Source organism: Rattus norvegicus, chromosome 19, assembly GCF_036323735.1.
Source record: "Rattus norvegicus strain BN/NHsdMcwi chromosome 19, GRCr8, whole genome shotgun sequence".
NCBI classification, from domain to species: Eukaryota; Metazoa; Chordata; class Mammalia; order Rodentia; family Muridae; genus Rattus; species Rattus norvegicus.
In genome coordinates, this window is record NC_086037.1 from 54,108,046 (window position 1) to 54,133,899 (window position 25,854).

At 40.9% G+C, this 25,854-nt stretch overlaps 2 long non-coding RNA genes across 2 annotated transcripts in view; one reads left to right on the top strand and one right to left on the bottom strand.

Moving 5' to 3' along the window:
- LOC120098483 (uncharacterized) overlaps positions 1-7,640 on the bottom strand; it is a 130,800-nt gene extending 123,160 nt beyond the window's left edge. The window contains exon 1 of the long non-coding RNA XR_005496694.2: positions 6,559-7,640. This is a non-coding gene — a long non-coding RNA (uncharacterized LOC120098483). The remainder of the gene's footprint in view (positions 1-6,558) is intronic.
- A 1,250-nt stretch (positions 7,641-8,890) lies between these two features.
- LOC134483641 (uncharacterized) overlaps positions 8,891-25,854 on the top strand; it is a 37,390-nt gene continuing 20,426 nt past the window's right edge. Inside the window, exons 1-3 of the long non-coding RNA XR_010060474.1 lie at positions 8,891-9,126; positions 9,305-9,371; positions 23,716-23,879. This is a non-coding gene — a long non-coding RNA (uncharacterized LOC134483641). The remainder of the gene's footprint in view (positions 9,127-9,304; positions 9,372-23,715; positions 23,880-25,854) is intronic.

Here is a 25,854-nt window from a genome sequence, read left to right on the forward strand (position 1 = left end):
TTATTTATTTATTTATTTATTTACTTAGTGTATATGAGTACACTGTAGCTGTCTTCAGACACACCAGAAGAGGGCATCGGACCCCATTACAGATGGTTGTGAGCCACCATGTGGTTGCTGGGAATTGAACTCAGGACCTCTGGAAGAGCAGTCAGTGCTCTTTTTTTTTTTTTTTTTGGTTTTTTTTTTTTTTTCGGAGCTGGGGACCGAACCCAGGGCCTTGCGCTTCCTAGGCAAGCGCTCTAAGTTAGGACTATTCTTAATCTTCGTCAGTGGAACTTCCGTTTGCAGTGGGCGGCAGTTAGTGAAGAGAGTCATAACTGGTCAAAGAGCCAAGAAATAAAAATTGACTCATTCCTGAATGGGATATCTATATTAACCTCCCACCCAGGGCTCAGGAAATACCACAAAAGATGGGGAAGAGAATAAGAGAGAGAGGATGGGAAGGAGTGCCACGAGAAGCTGTCTTCTGCAGCCAGCATAGCACTACACTCGGGGACTCATCAAGCTAGTCCACTTTCCACCCTGGATGGAGGAGGTGTCACAAGACCCCGCACTACCTAAAGAGCTAATGCCAGTTGGTGACTGCTAGGCAAAGGAGAACCAGTTTTCTCTGGAAGTGTAATGCATTGTAGGCTGTCCATGCTTTAATGGAAGCCCCACATCCCTGTCATGTTGGCAGTACTAAAGGACTCCATGAGTTATACTAACAACAAAGGACAAGAAGGTGGGAGGGGAGACATGTTGAGAGGGGTCAGGGAAGGGTGAGTGAGAATGGATACAATCAAGATACACTATGTACAATACACCAGTGGGAAACTGCCAAAAGAATAAATAAAAGTATCCAACACTTACAGACATAGGCAAGGACTTCAAAAAACAAGATTCCGGTAGTTCAAGAAATAGTTACAAGTATTGTCAACTAAGCCTATAGAAATTAAGACTTCTGCACACCAATGGGGGAGCGGATAGCAACAGAATGGAGAGACGGCCTACAGAATGGCAGAACAGCATTACCTGTTACTCATCTGATAGGAAGGTAACACTACAAATACATACAGAGCTAAAAGAATTAAACACCATAGCGGGGAAATACTCAGAACACAGTTCTCAAAAAAAGTGCAATAAATACAAGGAAAATTTTCAGCATGTGTAGCAAAGGGAGAATGAAAACCAAAGGTTACCGAGGTCCCATTTCACTCACGGCATGATGGGCTTTATCAAGAAAGTGAGTAACACCCAAACACTGGTACAGATGAGCGTGTCAAAGCAACACCAGCCTCTATACCACTGACAGAACTGTAAATTCATCCAACCACTTTGTAAATCAATAAGGGAATTCCAAAGAAGCAAAAGGTAAAACTAGAGCTACTGTATGATCCAAATTTAGCACTCCAGAGTACATGCCCAGAGTAATCAAAGTCAGCATGTAATTAAAATGCAGCACTCCCATAACTATCATTGTTCTGGATAATGAAGGTGTGGAATCAACTAAAGTGCATTACAGCAGATGAACTTTAAAATGCAGCATGTACACACATACACATGCGTGCATGCACATGCGTGCACACATATGCACATGCATACACAAAGCATCATTTACCACGAAGAAGAATAAAATCACTTTATCTGTAGGAACAATGATGGTATTAGACATCATCACTCTAAACAAAATCAGCCGGACACAGAGAGACAAGCATCACATGTTTTTGATAGTGTGTTGAATGCAAAGATAAAAAGATGTGAAAGTAGACATAGGAAGAAGGGCAGGGAGTGGAGCAGGATATTGTTACTATAGTATAGGCACAACAATGTCATAATTAATCTCATCATTTTATTCAATTAACATGCTTTGAAAGGGATGAAGGAAAGGAGGGAGGGATAGAGGGATGGAGTGAAAGAAGAATGGGGTCAGGGAGGGATGGAGGAAGGAAAATGATGCAAGACAGGAAGCCAGAAGGTGGGAAGCCGGCTGGCGGCTAACCATATGCTTGAGTTACTAGATAAGGTCTTTTAAATGGCACCAGAATGACATTTTGAAAAACACAAGAATATATCTTCAAGATGAGAGAGAATATGGTTATGAAAAGTTAGATGGATATTCTAGAATCGAAAACTACAGTAACATAAACAGAATCACTGGAAATAGATAAAGAAAGGATCACTGAACTATTCACAGAGCAATAAAAATAAACCAAGCCAAAGCATGAGTAATGGAAGGATGCATAACAAAAAAGCCCAAGTACACATTGCAAAGTGCCCAACACGTGTGTATTTGGAATCTTACGAGTAAAAATGAGACTTCTGTAGAGTCCATATTCACACTGATAATGATAAACAATCATACAGTGGAGGAAAGATATTTATCTGCAAAAATTCCATGTGCAATAAACGAACCAAAGCACAACTGGTTACATCAATAAAACTACCGAAGATAAACTACCAAAGATAAACAATGAAGAGAAAAGTCTTAAGTGAAGGGTAAGAACCCAAAGGCAACAATGTGACCGACAGCCTACTTCTACAAAGCAACAATGTGTCTGAAAGACAATGGAAAACCGTCTTTTAACGGGCTGAAGGAGAATAGTTACCACTGTAGAACTCAGTACTCTTGGAAAACATCCTTCAGAACTGAAGATGGGACAGCTGTATAGACAAACAGAAGGTTGGGCAACTTACCAAAATATATATCTGACTTAAATACAATTATGAGTTGTTAGGTAGAAAAGGCAATCTTGGAAAGAAACATGAGTATAGAGCAAGAAGCAAAACACACTTGTGTTGGCGAGACTCAGTTAATGTTGGTGGCATGATGGAAAACCATTGTCTCTTACGAAGTTAAAAAAATAGGAGACATAAAATGCTTGTCAGTAATAACACAAAAAGTGAGAAAAGGGGAACAGGACACTGCCTAAGGGTCTATTGTTTTCTGGTATGTTGTGGAAGTTCAAGTTGACAACTGGCTGCAATAAATGATGCATGCTACATATAGGGTGACATTTAATATGTTACAGTCACACTGGGAAAAAAATTTAAAAATTCACATTCTCCTTCCCTCTTTCTATTTGGTATTGAGGATCAAAACTAATACCTCCCCTAGTACTACATAAACTGGTCCTGGTGGCACACTCCTCTAATCCCAACCATGCTGAGAGTTCAAGGCCAACCTCTCCATTATGAGACTCTATATTGTTTCCTTTTTTAAACAAACAGAATCTGACATATGCTAGATGATCCTAATGTCAATGTACCACACCCCTAGACTTTGAAAAAGAAATATTGATCCTAAGTAATGCAAAAACCCATGAAAAGACATAGATATGGTAGAGTAAATAGAAGAAATGGTAAGCTAATTTGTATTAAATACAATTGGACACAGTGTACCAATCAAAATATGTAATTGTCTGACTGGATACAAGATCCATTTAGGACAAAGTATAACTAAATGAAATAGAAAAAAAGCCCAGCTATACCAGAATATAAAACAGCTATATTAACCTTTAAAAATAGACTTTAAGACAAGAAATAATAACAGATAGTATAATTAACACTGTTAATCCAAGAAAGGAAATAATCATTTGCAATTTATGGGCATTTTTTAAAAATAGCATTAAAATACATAAAACAAAATTGAAAACTAAAAAAAAATAAACATCATACACAAGTGCACGTTGTATTGAGAGCCTTAAGCAAACCTTTCAGTAGCCAAAAAAAAAAAAAAAATCACTAACATAGGTGAGCTGGACAACATAGATGCTGATTGTCAACTGTCTATAACCCAGCAATCACAGGATAAAGTCTTCCCACTAGGGATTTACCATGACACGAGTGTCAAGATTAATGAAAGGATTGAAATTGTCCAGGGAATATTGTGACCACAAAGATCCGGAAAGTTATTTTTAAACACCAGAAATGAATGAATAGGCAAAGGAGTCAACCAACTCCTACACACTAATCCCTGAGTCCACACAGGTTCCATGTCAGGAACACATCACAAACATACACCACACACACACACACACACACACACACACACACATACACACACACTACCACCACTACCACCACCCACCACCACCACCAAACACACAAATACATCTAAAAACTATTTTTTAAATATATGAGACACAAATAAAGCAGATATTGGAGAGAAGTGGATAGCTTTTTACATCTATGCTAGAAAAGAACCATAACTAATATTGCTATCTAATACTGTACCTTGTAAACATAGGAAAAGGAGAGGAGTAATAGAAGTCCAAAGAAAATCATTAGCAAAAGTTGACTCTATGAAAAAACTAGTGTGATTGTATTTTTTTAAAATAAATAGATTAATAATGAAAAGGAGAAAACAAATCATGAATATAGCAAATGAAAGAATAACATCTCTGAAGTTTTCATGGATTAAAAAAATTGGATAACATGACATTATGATAAACTTTATCCCAATTGACTTGATGACTAAGATAAAATAACCAATTGGGGTGGGAGTCCATAGCTCATCAAAATTGACAAAAGAAATTATATATATCTATATATTTTAAATCATGAGTTTCCTAGATTTTTTTTTAAAGAATGAATTAGTAATTAAGATTGTCTAGGCCTAATAGTTCCAATGGTGAATTGCATCCAATATTTAAGGAAAACTAATGACAATCTTACACAAAGTTTCAGAATATACTGGAGAAGGGATACACACCACCCCATTCTAGGAAGTCAGCAATACCCTGGCAACAATACCAACATCATTACAAGAAAACTAAATCAATATCTCCCATTCACATTGACTTAAAAATCCTTAACAAAGTGTTAACAAGCCATGCATCATAATATGTAAAAGATAAGTATGTCATGGTAAAGTGACATTTGTCCTAGGATTGCAAGGCTCGTTCAACAGGAAAATCAGTCATTATAACTCACTGTGCTAACAGCTTTGTTTAAGCTGTTACTTGTTTCCGTAGAAGCAAGATCATTTTACAGCGCTTAACAACCACTCATGATTTAAAAAAGAAGAGACTCCCAGTGACTAGAAATACAAGGAAACCCAACATCGAGCCTGTATCTTAGTGATGAGAAATGAAAGCCTACTGTAAGTCATCAAACAGGCAGTGGTATCACCTAACACCAGAAACAAAGCCAGGGCTTCTCTCCCCCCATCCACCGTCTCTACAGAGTTGAGTTACGTATCCTGACCAATGAGGTAAGATAAATGAGAAAGAACAAATGTGTGCAATTGCTAGTAATGAAGATAACAGCCGTGCAGAGATGGATGGATTGTGTTTACAGGAAATTATAAGGAATCTGTAAAAACTATAATTTGCATTTTTAAAAGTATGCTAATATATTAAAATCTGGGCAAGCAATTACCATCTGGAAAGCTGAACCGGAAGTCAGCGGCAGTCATTACAGATATGTGAATGAGGCTTATGAACTCGTAACCAGAAAATCGGGGATGAAAGATACTTTTCCTCTATGAACTATTTAAGTTATTGATAACGAACATAGTTAATTTTCTTACTATTTTCAGTAATTTTTTTTTAAAGACCAAATTGGTCAGCGCTTCATCAATGGGGTCAAATGGTGAACACTTCTCAGTCCTGTACCCTTCTCACATCAGAACTCTTTATCAAGAACAGATGTCACCAACATGACTGTCACTCTGGAGTTACATTCATTTGAGAGATGTAAGGTAAATAACACAGGCAATGTGCAGTCAGAAGTCAGACTGAAGCTCATATTCATGTGCCCATGGCAGTGTTTTACTCTGTGTGCCTAGCTAGTCTTTCTCTCTATACTGTGGACTGGTATAGCTGGGAAGGAAATAGTTCCTTTTCTTTAACTCCCTCAAATACTAAACAATACACCAAAGTAGTAACAATAGCAAAAATAAAATTTAGCGTGTATTTAAGGCTTGCAATTTACAGATTCTGCACCAAATTCTTTACTTGTAGTATTTCAAAATCTAATATACATAATTCTGACAACAGAGAAATCAGAGGATGGAAGCTAGAATAATTAAGAATAAATAGAAATTCTCTGAAGAGCCTTAATTCTCCATCCTTTGTAGTTTGGTATACTGTAACAACACTTACGTATCATGATAGCTGAAGTGTGTGTGTGTGTGTGTGTGTGTGTGTGTGTGTGTGTGTGTGTGTAAAATGGAAATTATGGAGATTGTAGGTGAAAATCAGAATTTCTAACATACTTAGAATCAGACCTGTTCTAGGCCAGCCTTAAGTAAAAAGTTGTGCAGATACACAGATCAAATTTAGACTACCTTCAGATAATTTAAACAAAAAAATATACATTTAACCCGTTTATCAAAGTACTTTGGACTATCTACCTGGCCAAGAAAATCAACAAAATCTCCCAACATCTTGCTTTACCCTCTGCTACTCCTTTGAAACCTGAGAAGTGGCACAGATACGTTACAGGTTAGGAATCCACCCAACAGATCCATTCACCGCCTTGTCTATCTCTGTCTATTGCAAGCATGCACTAAATTGATACTCATAACGTCAGCACTCCAAAATGTTCGCGAAGCCCAGCAATCATTATTACCCTGAGAACCAACCGGCACAGCAATTATCAGGCCTCCTTAAGCAGCGGATGATCCCTTCTGCTCTTTAGCGACATACTCTGCGAGAGCGCCAAGAAATTCCTTCTTCCACAAATGCCTGGACCAGGAGGCATTCTACTGCAACCCAGAATAGTAGCTGTGCTTTTGGCTTCTGAGCTGAAGACCACTGAGGGGGTAAAGGGTGGGCACCAAGCCGCCGCCGCTGCTTTCCTCTGCCTCAGACCTACAAGGGCCCTGCTCAGTGTTCATCGTGGTGAACCTGATGGCTCTCTGGACCAGGAGCCCACACCTGGGGCCAGTGCCGCAAAGATGGCTTCTGACAGCTTCCTTTGCTACAAAAAGCCTCGCACTGGCTGAGTAGCCTCCTCTTCGTGGGTTCTCTCTTCTCCCCTCCCTTCCACATCCTTGCCCCTGTTTAGTCCCAGATTCCATTAGAAATGCTATTTGGGCAGCAAATTTCACAGATTAGATCCGTCTCAATGCTGCCAAGCAAAGGAAGCACATCTGTCTGACTCTTCGTTTAAAATAAGGGAGAAATCGAAATACCAAAATGCCGTAGTCGCTCAGAGCTGTCTCCTAATGAACCTGTTTGCCCCATGAGCTGTGGTGAGGGGCCTGTCCTCCGTAAGAATTCTTTGTGCATATTAATATTATGCGTGTTTTCCATGTGACTCCTCACTTGCCCTCACCCCATCCTTTGAATTCATTTAAATAAAAATAATTTATGTGGACATTCCTTCAGTCAGGATTTTCTCTTTCTCTTTCTTAAAGACATCCATAACATTCAGTTGATGCTTTGCGTCCAAACCAAGTCGTTATGCCTTTGCATGTCATTAGAGCTTTATAAAGAACAACAGCGACATCTGCATGTGCCGCGGTGCCAGGAGATAGGGGAAAAAAAATACCAAAAACAAAACTCCACACTGGCTTGGAGGCTGTCTGGCTCGTTCTCCCCAGCAGCGCCTGCCACCACCATGGATAGGAGTAATTGTACAGTGTAATCACATCACGCCTCATCTGAATATTCATAGCCGAGACAAAGCTTTGAAGGAGAAGGGAGGAGTGGAGATCATTTAAATATAAGCCAGCATCTCATTTCCAAATCAAGTTGTGCGGCTACACTGTGCACCAGGATGCAATATTACACCAACACCACCTCGCAGTGCAAAAATGGGACGTGAGGAAGACGGTAGGGGCAGGGCAAAGAAAGGGCGGTATCGCATCCTTGGCTACGGAAAAACAAAACATGGGCAGCAACAGAATAAAAATCATTAAAGGGTTGTTGGAAGAGTCGCCGACGGTGGCTAAGCAGCTGCTGTGTTACCAAGAATGAAATAGCCTATGGAGGGAACTTTAAAAGCCCACAATTAATATGTGGAGCATGTATAAGATCTACAAAGAACTCACTGTATTGCCCACTTCCCCCAGACAATCCCCAGTCCTCACATCTCCCCGAACCACCCCATTCTGTTCTGTCAGGTGTGGGGTCAGGGGAGGGATCAGAGCTACACAATAGCTGATTAACCACCTCAAGAGTGACAACACCCGTCTTCACAATTAAGGAATAAAAACAAACACACATTTAAAAAGGTGACTTCATTAATGAGGGGATAAGTTACCAATGACTTCTTCACTCTCTTTAGCTCATTACCCCCCAAATGAAACAAATATAATCCACAAGTTAACATCTCTTGTCTTCTTCCTTTGTTTTTTGTTTTTTGTTTTGGTTTTTTTTTTTTTTGGTTTTTTTTTTGTTTGTTTTTTTGGTATGGCGATCTTTATTATTTTTTTAAGTGTTGGTATTTGTAGAAGCCTCTGCCACTGTGTTCCCCAAAGAGCTACTAGAGTTTATATTCCTTTAATTGTCTAGTGCGGGGACATTGCTGCCGATCTTAAAAATACACCGCTCTGCAGGAATTAGAAGAATCCAAGGTTGTATCCGACTTCAAAGGTTTCCAAGTCATAATGATTTTAGAAAAAGCAGAAGACACATCATGGAGCAAGCCCCCGTTTGAAGATAAGTATCCTAGGGAATCTCCTTCTCCTTTCCTGTCGTCCCAACTTTGTGCTTCTCTTGGCTCTGAGTGCCCCCTCGCTAACATGGTTTAATGATATGCAAATGAAATATGCATAAAACCATTCTACTGTATGATGATTAAACACGGGAGACATTAACAGCGGAGGCTTTACTCTGTATAATAATCCTTCCCGACCATCCACTTCGATTGCAGAGTTATGGAAACCCATAGCAGTTGGCAGAGAGAGGGAGAGAAGAGAGATGCAGGGGTACCTCGCCCACTCGGTGCTTCTCCCACTCCCGAGGAGCTCCCCCAACCTTTGTACTGCACTCTAGTGCTGTCTTTTGTAATCCATCCATGCGGTCGTACCAGAGCGATTAACGGGGGGGAAAAAAACCTCTTTTCTCTTAATGTTTCAAAGCTCATTAGCCAAACGATTATTCCTCATTAACAGCGAAGGCTCATTCATTAAAAGGAAGGATATGCCCAAAAGATGCCAGCGCGGTTAATCCTGAGTCCCGTAACTGGACGGTAAATCCCAGACTACTTGTATATTCCTTGCGAAGGGGGCACGCGCCAATCCATAATTTAAAAAAAAAAAAAGAACAAAAATGCAAACAGTTTGTGTGTTTTGTAAAATCCACAAGAGCAGCAATTAATATTCCCATTGAATGACTTTATTTTTTTTTTGTCTCCCTTTTGTTTCCAGCGCCTGCCCCTGGCTCAGCGCCCGGTGCCAACAGAACACCTTCAGGATTCACAGAAATGCAGAAACCGTGAGTACCAGCTGTTTCCCTCAGACCCTTTTGCAGGATGTCTTTTTTTTTTTTTTTTAAGCACCCAAAACATAGAGACAAGGCTCTTCCCCCTTCTTCTCCTCAGCATCATGCCACCAGGGTTTGCTCAGTAGCCCCTTCCAAATCCCTCTGCCTTCAAGTTTGTGCATGTCTGTGTGGCATCCCTCCTCCTCCTCCTCCTCCTCCTCCTCCTCCTCCTCCTCCTCCTCCTCCTCCTCCTCCTCCTCCTCCTCTCCCATAGTGGATCTTGTAAAAGGGCTTCAGATCGGCCCCATTCATCTCCCCGGTGATAGCAATGAATGTAGATAAATCTTGAGCTGCCTGCTTGCTGCTCCAATATGCTTTTTATTTTGTGTGTACCTGGGTTAGAGTGGGATGCACACACACACACACACACACACACACACACACACAAGCACATACACAGATCTCCTACCCTTTCCTCTGCCATCCTCTCCTAGTTCTCAGACATGCATACATCCCACGCGTGTGTATATGCAAACCATATACACATATATACGTACCCACACCTATAGCATGAAAATATATACATTCATTAATATGCATAATAAATATATGCATTCAGTCTGTCAGAGAGTATGTGTATTCACATACACAATATAGCCTTACACACATTTCTATATGTAATCGATGGTTGCCTGTTTTCACATCTACCATCTATATAGCTCCTCTTAAATCTTCCCTCTTTTCTCTCAGCAGAGGCTGTGTGCAATTTCCATCCAGGGTGGTAAAAGCAGTATTCCTTCCTTATCATTTCTGTTTGTAGACCTTTATGCTTCCTTCTCTGCCTTCTTCGGAGCTGTAAAATTGGCATCTTTCCCTGAGGTTTTCCGAATGGCAAGTGGCACCGGCTGTGGCATGTATTCATGCCGCTTCCTGTGGCATTTCTCTTCCGATGTCTGCTTTTCCTCTTTGTTGTTGACTAGGCTGAATGGTGTGTTGTTTTGGTTTTTTTTTTTAAGTTAATTATAAACGAAGTTGAATAGCAAATAAGCCAGTAGCTTGCTCCCTCAAAAAAAAAAATTTAATGAAAAAACAAAAATAGACCATACAAGTGCCTTCTGCTGCAACAGATGCCCACGTCACCCTTGGCATGGGCAAACGGACAAACAGTTTTGGTGGTTGATAATTTTCTCTGATTGTCGCTGTCTCTGTTGTTTGTTTTCCTTGATTCTTTTTGATTTTTCAAGATGTCCAGGATCCCGGCCTCTGCTTGGAACAGAACAGTGTCATGGCGGAGACAACGGCCTTTGTCTTGCTGGGTGTGAAAACATCCGCCGTGCTTGGCTCCACTGCGGCAGAATCAAGTTTAAATGAAAAAAAGTGATTAAAGTCAGCTTTGTGCTTCTTTGGTGTGGAAGACCCCAAAACCCCAAGTAGCCGACTCCCAGGGTCCAAGGAAGGGTTCATAGTTGGAGCAGCCTGGGCTGTAATCCTAGCACTTGCGCCTTGCGTTGCTGCTTGCTGTTGGCTCCTGGGGGTCTGGATAATCTCCCTTGGCTTTACCGCACTGTCTGGCCCGCATACAGGGCCCGGTAACATATACCCGCTGCTGCTATCACACGAAACTGTGGCGTTGCCCCTGAATGGATGGCACCGTGCCAACTCTTCTGCCATCCGCCCTTGCAGCTTTTTTCTTTCCTCCCGCCCTCCCCTTCTTCTCCTCCTCCCGTCGACTTGACGTTAATTAACACACGGGTTAATTGATTTTAAAAGCCGAAGAATTACAGTTAACTTTTCCCACAGGGTACAGACGCCAGCCGCTTGGCACACTCTGCCTTCCGCACTGGTGCAGGGGGGCAGGGAAAGCCCGCAGCAAAACTAGCAACTGCTCAGGGAACGTTGGCTGCTTATTGGAGTAGAGCGGTTAGAAGTCAGCGTGGCACTGCCTCATCCTGTACAGTCTATGGAGCCATTATAGATTTTGTCAAATAACCAAACACAACCCTGTCTCTCCTCTTCCAAACTAGAAAGCCCCTTCACAAGTTCTTCTAGAGATGCGATAAGCCCCTCCCAAGACCGCTGCTATCCTCCCTAAAATGTTTCTTTTCTAGGAATAAGACAATGATGGTGCCTTAGAGTCTTTTTTTTGAATTGCTGTTTCAGTTTCACGAAGGGAGGGGTACCTCGACCCTAAACAGCACCAATATAAGTTCTGCAAAGTTTTTCTCAGTGTCTGTTTTACTTTGTTTCCATTCCTCTGGGCCAGATGAGGTTATTTTGGGTAATGGATTTCAGTGAGAAAGTACATAGAAGAATTAAGAACAAAACTCCTAGCCAAGCTCTTTGTTACTTTGTAAACGTATGTATCTTTGTTGCCACCCCTTTCCCAGACCCCTCTGTCCAAAATAAAAGCAGTTCACTCTTGCGGTTGGGAAGGAGTCAGGCAGGAGTGGGAACTGGTGTTCTCACCTTTTCCTGCTTTCCTTCTATTTCATTTTGTTTTTTAAAAGCACACAGCAAGTGAAGCGACAAGAGGAATCCATTATGCAAATCATGTCACTTTGCATAATGTCTCATGACTGGAATATGCAAATGAGCTGTATAATTTATGAGTGGCAGTGTCTGTCTAAAAGTGTTTCACATAATTTACAAAGTGAGCTTGAGACAGAGTGGACGCAGCTCGTCCAAGTCCATTGCCAGGAAAACTGTGTTTTCCTGTAAATGCCATTCATGCTTTCGGCAGGAGCTCTGTAAGAGAATCCAAGTATTCAAGAAAGGCAAGATACTCTCCCCGCTTAAAAGTTTGTCCTTCAACTCTAGTGGCACAGTTCTTAGATTCTGGCACAATCTAGATTCCATCCGGGAAATAAACTGGTAAAGCCAATGAGGCATTGGTATGTAGGTTTTCTTTTGGGGATTAAGAAATATCCGAGGGGCGTGCATACCTCCTACTCTGTGTCTCCTGACGAAGGCAGGAGAGTGGGAGTTTGCATTCTACTTGTGCCCTTGTTCTAGGCAGCATTTTATGAATTTTAGGCTCTTAACATTGGACATTGATACAAAAGGCCTAGAATGCAGTTGTCTTATGAAGCTAGAAGGTAATTTTAAAGGTGCCTTCGAAGGAGAAATACTACTTGCTTAAAAACTAGGATTGAGTAGTCACATTAGGTAATCACTCTACATCAGTCTTATTAAAAAGTATTCTTTAGAGAAGTCATAATGCCTTTAATAATCTGATATAATCTGGCCTTATGTTTTCATTATTATTACAAAGTCATAGAAAAGAGATACCAAGCACTCGTGGCAGTGCATATCTGAGGACTTGATCTTTGGCGGGCATGCCAAAAAGATTTCCTGATGAAGATGAGTCCAGTCAGCTCTGAAAGTTGAAGAGAAATCAAACAGAAACAACAAGGAAGTGTTTTTCACAGAGAAGCTTTGATCAGTGAACATCGACATCCATTGGCTAGTGTCTGGTCTTTTAGGTCACCACCGTATGTATTTTATACCATTTAGCCCATAATGACAACTACGATCACCTAATACTAAAACACTTTCTATATAAGATCTTGAATCACTCAAAACTCATACACTGAATCATCAAAATTCTGGATGTGGTCCTATGTGATACACTTCTTCTTTTAATAATCATTTAAGTAAATCACTGAGAGTCTGGAGAGGGGAAGAAAAACTGTGGTTAGGTTGTAACATATGAGAGAAGAATAAAAGAAAGAAAGAAAAGAAAGGAGGAAGGAAAGAGAAAAGAAAGGAAGAAAGAAAGAAAGATAAATAGATAGATAGATAGAAAGAAAATAACTATAGGAAAAATGATACACCCAACAAGAACAGAGTGCCAAGTCTTTACTAATATAATGAACATTAAGATGTATTGTCCTGTGGTCTAAAAAAAAGAATGAAATCTAGAAATATTCAAGCGGGAAAAAGTAAATTATCTGGTTCCCACCCCACCCCACCCCCAAAAAACTAGCTGGACTACAAAGCTGTAACAATGCTTTCTGGAAGACCTTTGCAGAATCAAATGTGTCTACAGGATGTGCATTCGTGAGGCAGTGGGAAATTAGGAAGTGTGAATGGAATGCAAATGAACACACATTAAAAATGTCTAAGACGCAGTTGAGATGTGCTTGGAGGGAAAAATTGCTTTCGTAATTTACTTTAGAAGCCAAGAAAGTTTGGGGTCATGACGTACCCACTTGAGAGGAAAGAAACCCGAACCAAACATGAGAAAGAAAAGTCAGACTTCATCAAATCTGAAAACATTTGCTACTTGAATTGAACAAAATAATGAAAAAAAATCACAGACTGGAGAAAATATTTGCCACCAAAGATAAAGATTTTGTTGTTGTTGTTGTTGTTGTTGTTGTTGTTGTTGTTGTTTAAGCCACAAAAACTAATCAACCTAAACCAGACTGAAAAATGACACAGGAGAAATCTCTTGACAGTAAAAAGAGAAACGTAGACTTCAGAATGGGTAGAAGCAGAATGAACTGTCAGTAAAAGACATATACTGTAAGTAATGTTAAAGAAAGCTCTCCAAACAAGCAGGAAACTATACCATGTGAATAAAAAGCATTGGAAATGATAATTGTCATTGCCAGGTTGTAAAACTTTTGTTACTTAAATGTTTTTAAAGATAATTTAGTCTAAAGCAAAAATAATAATCATTATTTTTATAACAAATGTGACTTGTAACAAAAGTTATCGAAAAGAAAAATGGAAGAATTCTGACATAAAGTTCTTCTATATGTGGACTCTAATGAGTTATAGTTACATATCCTAAAAAATAGAAAGCTAAAGTAACAGCCATGGTTAATAAGCTAAAAGTTTAAAAAAGGAAAAGGTCACTAAACATACCCATTTAATGAAGGACAAGTTAATAGACTTAATCTTCATTAATTACATTAAATATAAATGGCCTAAATATTCTAAAGAACAAGATGTGGCAGATTGCATAGAAAACCAATATAATCCAAATAAACGTATCTGTTTTTACATTCTACCTCCCCCTCTCCCAAACATACTCTGCTAGTTCCTACAGAACACTTGAGGCAGATGCTGCCATAAACTCTGGGCATCAATATCCCTACCTTATTAACAGGCTCAAGATTTCCCCGTGGGACTATGTAAGGTTTAGCAGTAGTTGTTCTGATGGTGAACAGGTGAAATGATTTAGGTTCTGAAAACAGAAAGCATTTTGTAAAGGCATCAGCCTCCCTTGAAGCATTTGTATGGTCAGAGGCATGGCACAGTCCCTATCTCCTAAGGAGGAGGAATGGTCCTTCTCGTAGACCAAAAGACTCAAAATAATCCCTTTCAAACTTAGGGTAGCAAAAATGGCTACAATGAAAGGTCAGTCTTCTCATAAAGTCTGCTGCTCTTACGAGTCTTCAACCATGTACATATAACTATGTCAAATGACTTTTATTCTTTTCTGTAGGTTGTTGCTTAATCAACCAAACCCATCATTCTCTTTCTTCATTAAATAATTGTTGCTCACTAGCAAGGGCCCTAGCACTCTCTTCATCATAGCTCTGAGAAGCCAGAGACATTACACAGCAAATTCCCTTTCTCCATCTATGTTATAACCGCACTCACCATCTGACTGTGATGGTCAATCAAGCATCCAGCAGTTTTTCCAAACTATGCCTCCAGTGATCCTAATGAAAACTACCCTAGGTATAAACTACTCTAGGTATACTTTAACTAAAAACAGAGACCAAACTTGGTTTTTACAACTGATGTAAGTAAGGCATTGTTCTGTCTCTAGGAGATTTCTGTAAGGAAGGACATGGAATGGGGCGAGACAAAAGCTTTGCAAATATATAGATGATGATAGAAATCTAACCTCATCTTAAGCTTGTAGAGCATTCTGGAGAATTCGTTGTTTACCAAAAAGCAGCTGGCCTGTTGTACCCCAACTTTATTCAGCCACTGACTTTGGGCTTCCGCTGGTGAGGCTGTACATCACAGACATGCCAAACAAAATGGCCTCCTTAGGGTAGTGTGGTTTTGATCAGCCAACCACAGTCTTCTAAGAGCCAAGCATAGATATTACTATTACTCAGCAGTCGAAGGATATAGTTTGTCCTGCTGAAGACCTAGATAGAGCCATGGCAGCTACAATAGCCAAGAAGCTAGTAAATATGAAAGTATTTCCTATTAATTCTAAAATTAAGTAATTAATTCTAAAATTAAAATGCACCAAGATGTTTTCAGTGTGTACTTGGAAAGAAAATAATACACTTAGCAATTAAGTGTAGGACTCTAAAAGGTCTAGTAGACGACTCAACTTCTGCATGTTTTCCAATTCTGTCCATTACTGAGAAAAGGTGCTAAAGTCTTAAATTATAAATAGAAACTTTCTCATCTGTCTTGATTCCTGTTTCACGTATTTCAAGGTTTTGTTATTAGGTGCATATGCTTAGAGCTGCAGTGCATTATTAAAAAAAATGAGCCTGACTCACTGAAATACATTTCATCATCTCTAGTAATCCTTGTTTTAAAGTTTACTTTGTATAATAGTAATAGACTAATTAGATAAATCATTTTCCTATCTTTCCCCTGTAAAGTCCAATATTTTAATGGCAAACTAAGAAGTAGCAAGTAGGTAACCTAAAAACGGAAGGTACAAGAAAGGTCGTAGCTGGAACATGAGGTTTACCTTTCTGTCCTAAGAAAGATATTTTTGCATGTGGATGATCGCAACACAGTTGTCTGCCTGCTTTATTGATTCATGTTTTCATAGAGGCTTTATAATTCATAATGGAAAAGCCTTAAGTAAAAAAGCGTTCATCATAACATGCATTCAAACTTTTTTATAAAAAGTTAACCACATATGTTGTTGAAAAGAAAATCTCAGATAACCAAAAGGTAATAATTGTTCTACTTGCATTTTTTTTCAGCAACACATAATCATATTAGAAATCAACTATAAAAAAGTATTTTTACATCTCATGGGAATAAAGTATAATCAAATAAAACTGTAGAATCAAATGAGTACCTGTCAATCTTCGCTGACATGAAAACTTAAATAGGTAGATGCAAGCAAAAAGGCACCTCTTCACAGTAAAATTCTAATGAGCAAATGTTGAAAGATAATAAAAGATTAGAAAATCGCTTGGTAAACATCAGAAGAGTAACCGCAGTTGGTAACCATAAATTAATCCTAAATTTAGTAAATTCTTTTATACCACCTCAAGGTACCTTTCTTTGGAAATGGGGAAGAAGAAAGCTACCTAATTGGGGATGTAGAGAAGAAGAAAGTGAGAGGGTTAAATAACAGTACAGATGTCTGAAAACGTTGTAAGGAATCAGACTATTAGCTACCTACTTAAAACTACCTACTTAGGGTTGGGGATTTAGCTCAGTGGTAGAGCGCTTGCCTAGCAAGCTCAAGGCCCTGGGTTTGGTCCTCAGCTCCAGAAAAAAAAAGGAAAGAAAGAAAGAAAGAAAGAAAGAAAGAAAGAAAGAAAGGAAGGAAGGAAGAAAGAAGGAAAGAAAGACAAAAAAGTTTAAAAAAAAAAACTACCTACCTATGGTATGCATAAGCCAGTGTATATATACTTTAACTGAAATGTTAACATCTGAGCTGACAAAGCTCCTCTCAAGACCCATAAACCATCGAACAAAAAATTCCAATGCCAGGCATGAGAAGCTCTTTCTTGAGTTGTTTGTCAGGGATGCCCAAGAGGCTCCCAAAATATTGTCAGCCATTAACGTTCCCTTTTTGTTGCCCACCAGAGGTGGCAAGTAAGTCCCTATTGCTCTACACACCATGCATGCACTTTAGACACAAGGCTCGGTCTCTCAAGCTAAATCTAGCCTGAAAGCCTCCACCCTGAGCAATAGTTTTCATGGTACCAGGAGGTACCCAAAGGAGGAAAGCAACCAACAGCCCTGCCCAGCTGTCACATCTGTGAGCCACAACAGTGACAGCCATGACATGAAAATCCTAAGGATTCAGCAGTAGCACACATGCCTTGGCATTAACCAACAGCTCTGTAATTGAACTTAAGAGGCGCTGAGCAACGAGAAAGGTCATGTCTGGTCCCAGAAACCTAGCCAACTACCTGGGGCTTGTGAAATCATGGATCGTGGAGAAAACCCTACCATTGCCAACTTTACTAAACCAGCACTATTGCTAACTACATTTTAGATGTTTGTCCTTCTAGCCACAGGCTAGTATAGTGCTCACCAAGGAAATTTATCTTTGCCACAGACAAAGACCATTCCATAAAACCAGAAGCCATCAAAATGCAGTTGTAGAGCTCAGTCCTAACCGGTGCATCTGCCACATGGTTTCCTGCCTCAGAGGCTTGGGGATCCTAGTGGAAGGGTGGGTGGAAAGATCGTAAGAGTCAGAGAAACGCCAAAGCTACATCCACAAAGGCTCCTCACCGTGGGTGCCTGAACAAAGATGATACCAATAGAAACGCTAACATGGACAGGGAAGTCTCATGAGGTCGCAACCTGAGGCAGAGAGCTACAAGCAACTAGCCTTTCCCTGGAAAACCTGGTGATCCAATACCAAATGATCAGCCCTGAAAACAAATACATACAAGTAACATTATGTGGGCTGAACTACTAGTTGTAGTTATGTATTTAGGGATACATACATACATACATACATACATACATACATACATACATACATACAGGTATCTAGTGACAAAGCAAGAGACCATGAATTTGAAAGAGAGAAGGGGGTTGTGTGGGAGGGTTTTGAGAGAGGAAAAGGGAGGGGTGATATATTTATAGTTTCAAAGTATTTTTTAAATATCTCCGGTAAGATGTAGGTTAATTACAGAGAAAAAAAATAGTAGCTTTAGCATGTAAACCTGGGTAAATGATTTAACTCTGTGTTCTGCTGCTGGGATATGAGAGATGTCAAGATAGTTCACATTCTCACCTGTCATCCTGAGCTCAACATCACTTGGCAAAATGCATAATCTTCCCACCATGGGAAAAAAAATCTCAAACTATACTAGGAGACACTGTGTGTACAAAATAATAACTTTCCAGTGTTCTTCGGAACTGTGAAGGTCACGGCAAACAAAGAAAGACTGGGACATATGGATCGGGAGGTTAAGGCAGACATTGCGACTAGAGCAGTCCCCAACCCCTTTACACATGGCTCAAGTAAGGGCTCGTTCCCGCACGGAAACCAAAACTGCTTCTTAAATCTAATAGAAGATGCGTATGAAGGTGCTCATGGCTGCTCATGCTGGTGCCCAACACTGTAGCACAAACTTCTCTGCCGCTGGCTGTTCATAAATCTTAGTCTGCTGCCATGTTTTCTCCACTTACTCAGATGGCTCCTGGCTGGAGAAACAACAGAACTACAACAAAGCTATAAGAGATGTGGCTTCCACCTAACCCCAACCAACCTAGTTTACGTGAAGATGAGCAAACACAGATCACATGTGAAAGAGAAAGATCTACAAAATGAACAAGAATCAATGAGAAAAATGAGTTACTGACTCCAGAAATAAAGATGTTCAAAAAAGATGACGATAAAAACTTTTAGAGACAGAGAGACTGAAGCAGGGGGATCGTAGTAATGTCAGGGGCACTCAGAGTGCCTCGCAAACCCAGTGAGACCCTGGCCCAAAGAAACAGTAACACAAACCATGGAAAAAAGCAAACAGCAGAAATCCTTAAAGGTTAAAACATGAGCTGAAGACATGGCTTAGTCAAATAGAGCACTTACCTCACAAACACGAGAACCTGAGTTCAGGTTTCTGGACCTATGTGGAAAATCTAGTCATGGCGGCAGGTGCTTATAGTTCCAGCCATGCCAAGATAGGAGACAGAGACACAGATCTACAGGAGCCACCAGGCTGGCTAACCTGTGTGGAGAAGCCCTACATCAGTGAGAGGTCTGGTCTCCAAGAAAGAATGACCACACAGGAGCAGTGGCACTGGAAGGTGTCTTCTGACCTTCACAAGTATGCTGTGCACTCAAGTGCACACACAAGCGTGGGTTCACACACATGCATGCACTCACAAAAAAGTTAAATGATAGTTAAAACACAAAAACATGGCATGGCATCAACTGAATCCCTTGAAAGGAAATTCCTTATGGGTGCAAAAAAACATTAAAAAGACCAACGGAGGAGCTGGGATGGGGTGACTGACGCTAATTGCATTGCGGGCTTCCTTTTATTTTAAAGCTCTTAGGCTTCCGAAATCACTCTACTTTGAAAGGTGTTTTCCTTTGCTGTTTCTCCCACTTCCTTCACAGGTCATGAGAGCCCGTGAATGTTAATGATACCCAAATTCTTTAAGCCCTAATATAAAGTGGCTTTCCTGTGGCCCAAGATTTCTCTGGGTTGTGCCATTGGGATTTCCCAGGTTAAATGTTACTTACTTAGAAAAGAACAAATTATCTTAAGAGAATGGGTCCTAAAGAGAATATATATGGCCCACTCCTCTCTACCTACCTGCTAATCTCCAGGGGAAACTGTTGATGACAACTCACTGATGCTGCGCAGGCGCAGTTACACCTGCGAGATGCTCAACGTGGCTAGGATCCATTACTTTTACACTCTTGTCTTTTTTTAACTCAATAATAAGACTATAGGAATCTTTTTGTGACTACACCTATGTATGTGCCTCCCTTTTAACCATTTTGTGGAATTTCATACTGTGAACACTTCATAGCGGGAGCGTCCTCCATGAAGCTGTTTTCACTGTGTCAATCACAAGCATGGTGCTAGGACTAGCAAGACTTCCTTCACATCAGCTGCACCCACACCCCACCCCCTGGCCTGCTAACCTCCACTGTTTTCTTTTGGTTTGCTTTTCCTTGGTGTGCTCATTCTCCTCTTCAGAGTGCTCAGGACATAATTTCTTCTGCGCGTTATCTTCCTCGGTTCACCCTAATTCTCAATGCTTAACTTTAAATCTAGGTACAAGTAGAAATCTACAGATTCTAACAAATGGCTGGTGTTCTCAGCACCTGTGGTCCAACAGTGTTTAAGAATGGTAGGGAAACCTGGCATCCAGAGCCTCGGCGTTCTGAGGGAGCCTCAAGATTGACAAGAGTAGCCAACCAATGACTGGCCCAACCTGAGACCCACCCAATGGGACAGTCAGCACCTGACAACATTAATGATCCTCTGCTATGCTTCAGACAGGAGTTTAACATACCTGTTGTCTGAGAGGCTTCGTCCAGTATCTGACGGAAACATGCAGGGACCCACAGCCAAACATCAGGCAGAGCTCAGGGTGGACTGAGGAACCCAGAGGGGACAAGGACACCTAAGAGCAGAGCCAACTAATGTGAGCCCCATGGGGGCTCTCAGAGACTGAACCACCAACCAAAGAGCATGCATGGGCTGGACCGAGGTCCTCTACACATTTGTAGCAGATGTGCAGCTTGCTCTTCATAAGGGTCCCCTGATATTTGGAATGGGAGTTGTGTCTGACTCTGTTGCCTGCCTTTGGATCCCTTTGTCTGGCCTTGATGGGAGAGGATTGCTTAGTTTTGATGAGACTTAACATGCCAGGGCAGGTTGGTACCTATGGGGGGCTTCTCTGAGGAGAATTGGAGGGGGGTAGGGGAGAGGGATATATGAGGGTGGAACTGGGAGGAGGGGAGGGACAGGGGCTATGATTGGAATGCAAAGTAAATTAATTAATTAATGAAAAAAAGATTAGCAGAATACTATCTCTCTAAAATCATATACCTAGGACTTGTAAATGGTTCATTACCTTTAAAAGTCGGTTATAACCAGGACAAGCAAAATGCCAGTCTTAAGCTTTTTCTTTCTTTGGAACACAAAACTGCGTTCATTCACCCGTCTTTAGCTATAAAGGTGCTAACATTTTCTTTCCAAAACCAGCTAATTAAGGGGTATTCTGAATTCTCTCTCTCTCTCTCTCTCTCTCTCTCTCTCTCTCTCTCTCTCTCTCACACACACACACACACACACACACACACACACACACACAAATCACACTAAATGCATGGTTGTGTGGTTTTCCGTTCTGATTCCTTTGGTGGTTAAAAAGAAAAGAAAAGCTGATCTGAATGATTTGAATGAAAACTGCCTCCCCATATTTACTGTGGCTCTCTCACCCTTTCCTGGGTCCCATGCACAGAGATCAAGCTGTTGATGGTCACTGAATGATCCCAGCCCAGTCTGGAAGGTTCTGGTTCTCCTCTCGAAGGTATCTTCTCCTTGTATGTGACTCTGTAACACACGCGTGAGGCATAGATAGCACTGAAGACATAAAAGGAGCAAACTGATCTTTGATACTGCTTACCTAGAAGACAGACCAGGCCATACTGAAGAACACATTAGCAATGAGCTCTCAGCTGGATGGATATCAGCTGCATCTCTAAAGAGAGCGCGAAGAGCCCACTGAACCACCTAAGTGGAACCAGCCAAGTTAATTTCTACTGTGTGTTACCATTCAAGGAGTCCGGCAGGCTGAACTAGCAGCTAGGGGCCAAGTGAGGTCAAGGAGAAGTCTGTGTGGCTCTGCTTGCTTGGCCAACACTGCTTATTTTAAAGTGTGAACTTCTTACTTAACGCACTTAGTTTTTATCGTTATGATATTAGCAAGAAAATTCATTTTCTTCACCAGTATCTATTTCCGTTATTGGGACATGGTGGTTAAGGCTGAATTTAATAGTGTAAACCTGCCCTTGGTTTATGCGCATGAATAACTGGTGATATATTACTTGCCTAAAACTAAGCAGGCATTTTATTCTCCCTTCAAACAATAAATACAACTTACCTGAAACAGATCTTAAATCTATTTGTATTTCCAAAGTATTTTTGAGGATTCCATTTGGCAGCAAAACTTAAGCCAAGAAATAAATTTACACTGCCTTTTCTTAGTACGGTAAATCAGCTCTAAGCTCCCCCTTCAGTGGTCATGGGACATTGCAGTAAAACGCTGAGATCATTTCTCCAAACACCCAGCTTCCTGGCCTTGCACGCTGCCTAAGGGTTCAATAAGTAGGTTAATGCTTCCTTCAGGGTTGGCCTGAGGGTTAAAGTTCCCGAGGAGCCAACTGGAGCTTGCAAGAATGAAGAGGGCACACGGTTACAGCGTGCATGAATGACTGGGGGACAGAACGACCGTCGACAGGCAACCACCTCCACACAGGTGACCAGCAGGCTGCGTCATCATTGCGACTGCGTCCATATGCAAATCAGGCTTTGTTTTTAATTATGTTTCAGCCCAATTATTATAGTGCTCTTTCAGCATCGATGCTCGATTATTATAAAAACATCTTCCAATATTTTCATTCCGTTGTTTCAGTGGGAATTTTTAGACCGTCTTCCTCTACACGTTTTCATTTACTCAAAACCCAATTCCTCTTTTACCTGCTCATGAATAAGCACAATGAGGGGTGGGGGGAGGGACTCATGATAATATCAAAAAGCTTATATTTACCTGATTAAATATGTTTCTGTGACATCTGTAAAGACAGGGAAGATGAGCCCTATATCTAATGAGTCCTTATGGATTCTACATTAACAGTTATCCCCTGCTGAAAACTCACTTTACATTTTACCAAGGAGATAAAAACAGGCTGGATTTAAGTAACTTGACCAATGTCCAGCAGCTAGTGAGCAGTAGAGGGGATTAAAATAAAGAGAGGGACTCGCACCCGAGTTTCTTCCTACCCCAGGCCACACCCGGGGGTCCAGGAAAGTTGGAAACTCTCTAGACATCCTCTTGTGATAAGTATTGTTCCACGAATGCTTCCTGTGTGTTCATTATGCATTGGATATGGTCCTGGGCACTTGGGATTGCTTTGCAGGGTTGTAATGCTGCTGCTCTAGTGAGCCTTCACACTTGTGGAAATTGGAGAGAGGCGGTGCACGATATATCTATTAGGAAGTGTTCTGTCCCTGGCAGGTGGGGAATGGCAGCAGGATGACCAGCAGTTCAAGAACAACATGGATGTCCCCCACACCCTGTCTCAAAAGCGGAAGTGATGGGTAGCATTAAAACGGTTTTGCAGTCTCGTCTCTTTGATCTCGTTTAACACGATATTGTGAATTATTATAGGGCCCTCTTAGAACAAACGCTGACTCGTGACTTAAGAGCAATGCTTTGCTTTTTTTTTCTTATACTTGCTAACGAGTGCAAACAAAAAGAAAAGATGCAGTTTTAAACTTAAAAGCCAAGGTGATTCAGAATGGATTAACTCAGAACATAGCGTTGGTTAACAAAGGCACTGCACACGACATTGATGTGTGCGCCTCCTTCGATCTGAAATAGTCAACCCGATCTGAAGAGCCCCGCCTGTGTATTCACCTATGTGTTTCTTTGAAAGAGTTCCCAGCAGGCTTTGTGGTCTCCTCCTACTCAGGCTCCGCCCAGTGCAATGATGAGGTCCTCCTTCTGGCCGCCTTCAGAGTCTCTCCTGGTTACCTTAGGATCAAGATGTAGAACTCTCAGACCCTCCAGCACCATGTCTGCCTGCACACTGCCCTGCTTCCGGCCATGATGGTAATGGTCTGAACCTCTGAAACGGTAAGCCATCCCCCAATTAAATGTTGTCCTTTATTAAAGTTGCCTTGGTCATGGTGTCTGTTCACAGCAGTAAAACCCGAAGACACTCTCAAATAGCTAATAAAAACATGTTTAAGATAGACCCTCAAGCCAGATGCGGTTCGGGACTCACAGCATTCAAGGGCTGAGTCAAGAAGAGTAGTGGGGATTTTGGTTTCTTTAAAAACATGGAAACCCAAGAATGTTTTTGTTTTAATCCCAGTGTGGGAATGAGGCTGCTTCAGACTGTGCACAGCAGCTGATTATGATATGCCTCATGCTCTAGTAGAGCCATGGTATTGCCAGCTGCAGATCTTTTCTACTGCTATGTGACGTTTGGAATTCTGGGAACCCGTCAAAGGGTACACAAATGCTAGAGCCCCAATAGAAGAAGCAGTTTGGCCATTTGGTGGTTGGATTCAGTTGGTTGTGGGGTTTTTTGGGTTGGGTTGGTTTTTGGGGGTTTTGTTTGTTTGTTTGTTTGTTTTTTGAGGTTTGTTAAGTACTCAATACACCAAGACACAAGAGGAAACTAGATATCCTGACAGCAAAGATCAGATTTGCCCCAAGAACTTAACACCCCTAACTAGAAGGACGGTGTCTAACGATAACATCGCCCCCCTCCCCTTCCGTCCTTTTTTCCTCTCAGACCTAGTGTTAGGAGATTGAAAGGGTAGAAGAATGAAAGAACCCACAAAATCACCAAAAGTCTGTTTGCAAAGAAGCATAATAATTTGAAAGCCAACCTGTGCTACATAGCAATACCCCATCCATCAATGAATAAGCAACCAAATACTCAAGGAGTATCTCCAAGAAAGACGTTATAAAGCATATGTTTGATTACACTGTGGTGGCAAACAATTCTTATGCATTAGTAAAACTTTTATTTTCATTTTTTTTTTTAGAAAAGGTAGCTTATTTTGGACACTATAAGGAGAGCATTAGGAGTGGCAGCAACAGCCAGTCCACCAGACTTAAATTTTTATTACAATCATTTATGTTTGTATATGTGTGCATTCACACACACACACACACACACACACACACACACACTGCACATATGGAGTACAACTTTTTGAATGGGTTCTTTCTAGCATGTGGGCTCTTTGGATTGAACCCAGGTGGTCTGGTTTTGTAGAAAGTACCTACTGAGCCATCCTCCCTGTCTAATGTTTAAATTTAACTTAAATATAGCCAGAAATGACTCATTTTGTACAGCATGCTCATAAAGGGGTGGTGTTTCTATGAGTGGTATTAGTATTTAAAATTAGAAACATTTAAGTCTGAAACCCAGTCTGAAGAAACATCATCCAACATTAAACCCAACAGCAATGACAGTAAATGAAATAATTTAATATAATAAATGTAGGAGGAATGGCGTGGCCCTCTACGAGGAGCTTGCTGCCATGTTTCTCACCTGCTCCTGGAGTCTGTGCTGTTGATTCTGCACCCCCTCACCTCCAACTCCCAAAGACAAGTAAGGTCAGACAGCGGGCAGTCCAGGACACAGGCAACAGATGAAGTGTTCTAACATGCCCATTCATGCCTTTTTTCTTTTACCTTAGAGTATTTTGTTTAAAGACTGCTTGATCTGTTCCATTGTTTTGCTGGCTGAGGGCCTTACTGTATAGCCTTAGCAGACCAGGTAGGCCTTAAACTCAGGAAGACCCACCCGTCTCCAGTGCTGGGATTTGAAGGTGTGCACTGCTGTGCCTGCTTCTCTTGTTAGGTTTTAACTGTCTTTGTTTTACAAGAACATAAAAATAATGCTTAATGCCTAATTCTGTGAGCTTGTGTTCACACATGTTTAGGTAATATAGAATTAAGATTCTGTGGATTTCCTTTTAGGATCTATATATTTCTTGTATTTCAGACGTTCTATGGTGCAAAGTATGTTCTGTTTCTAAGCAGAAATTCATTTGATAAACAGTTCTATTCAAATACCTCTAAGGCAGCA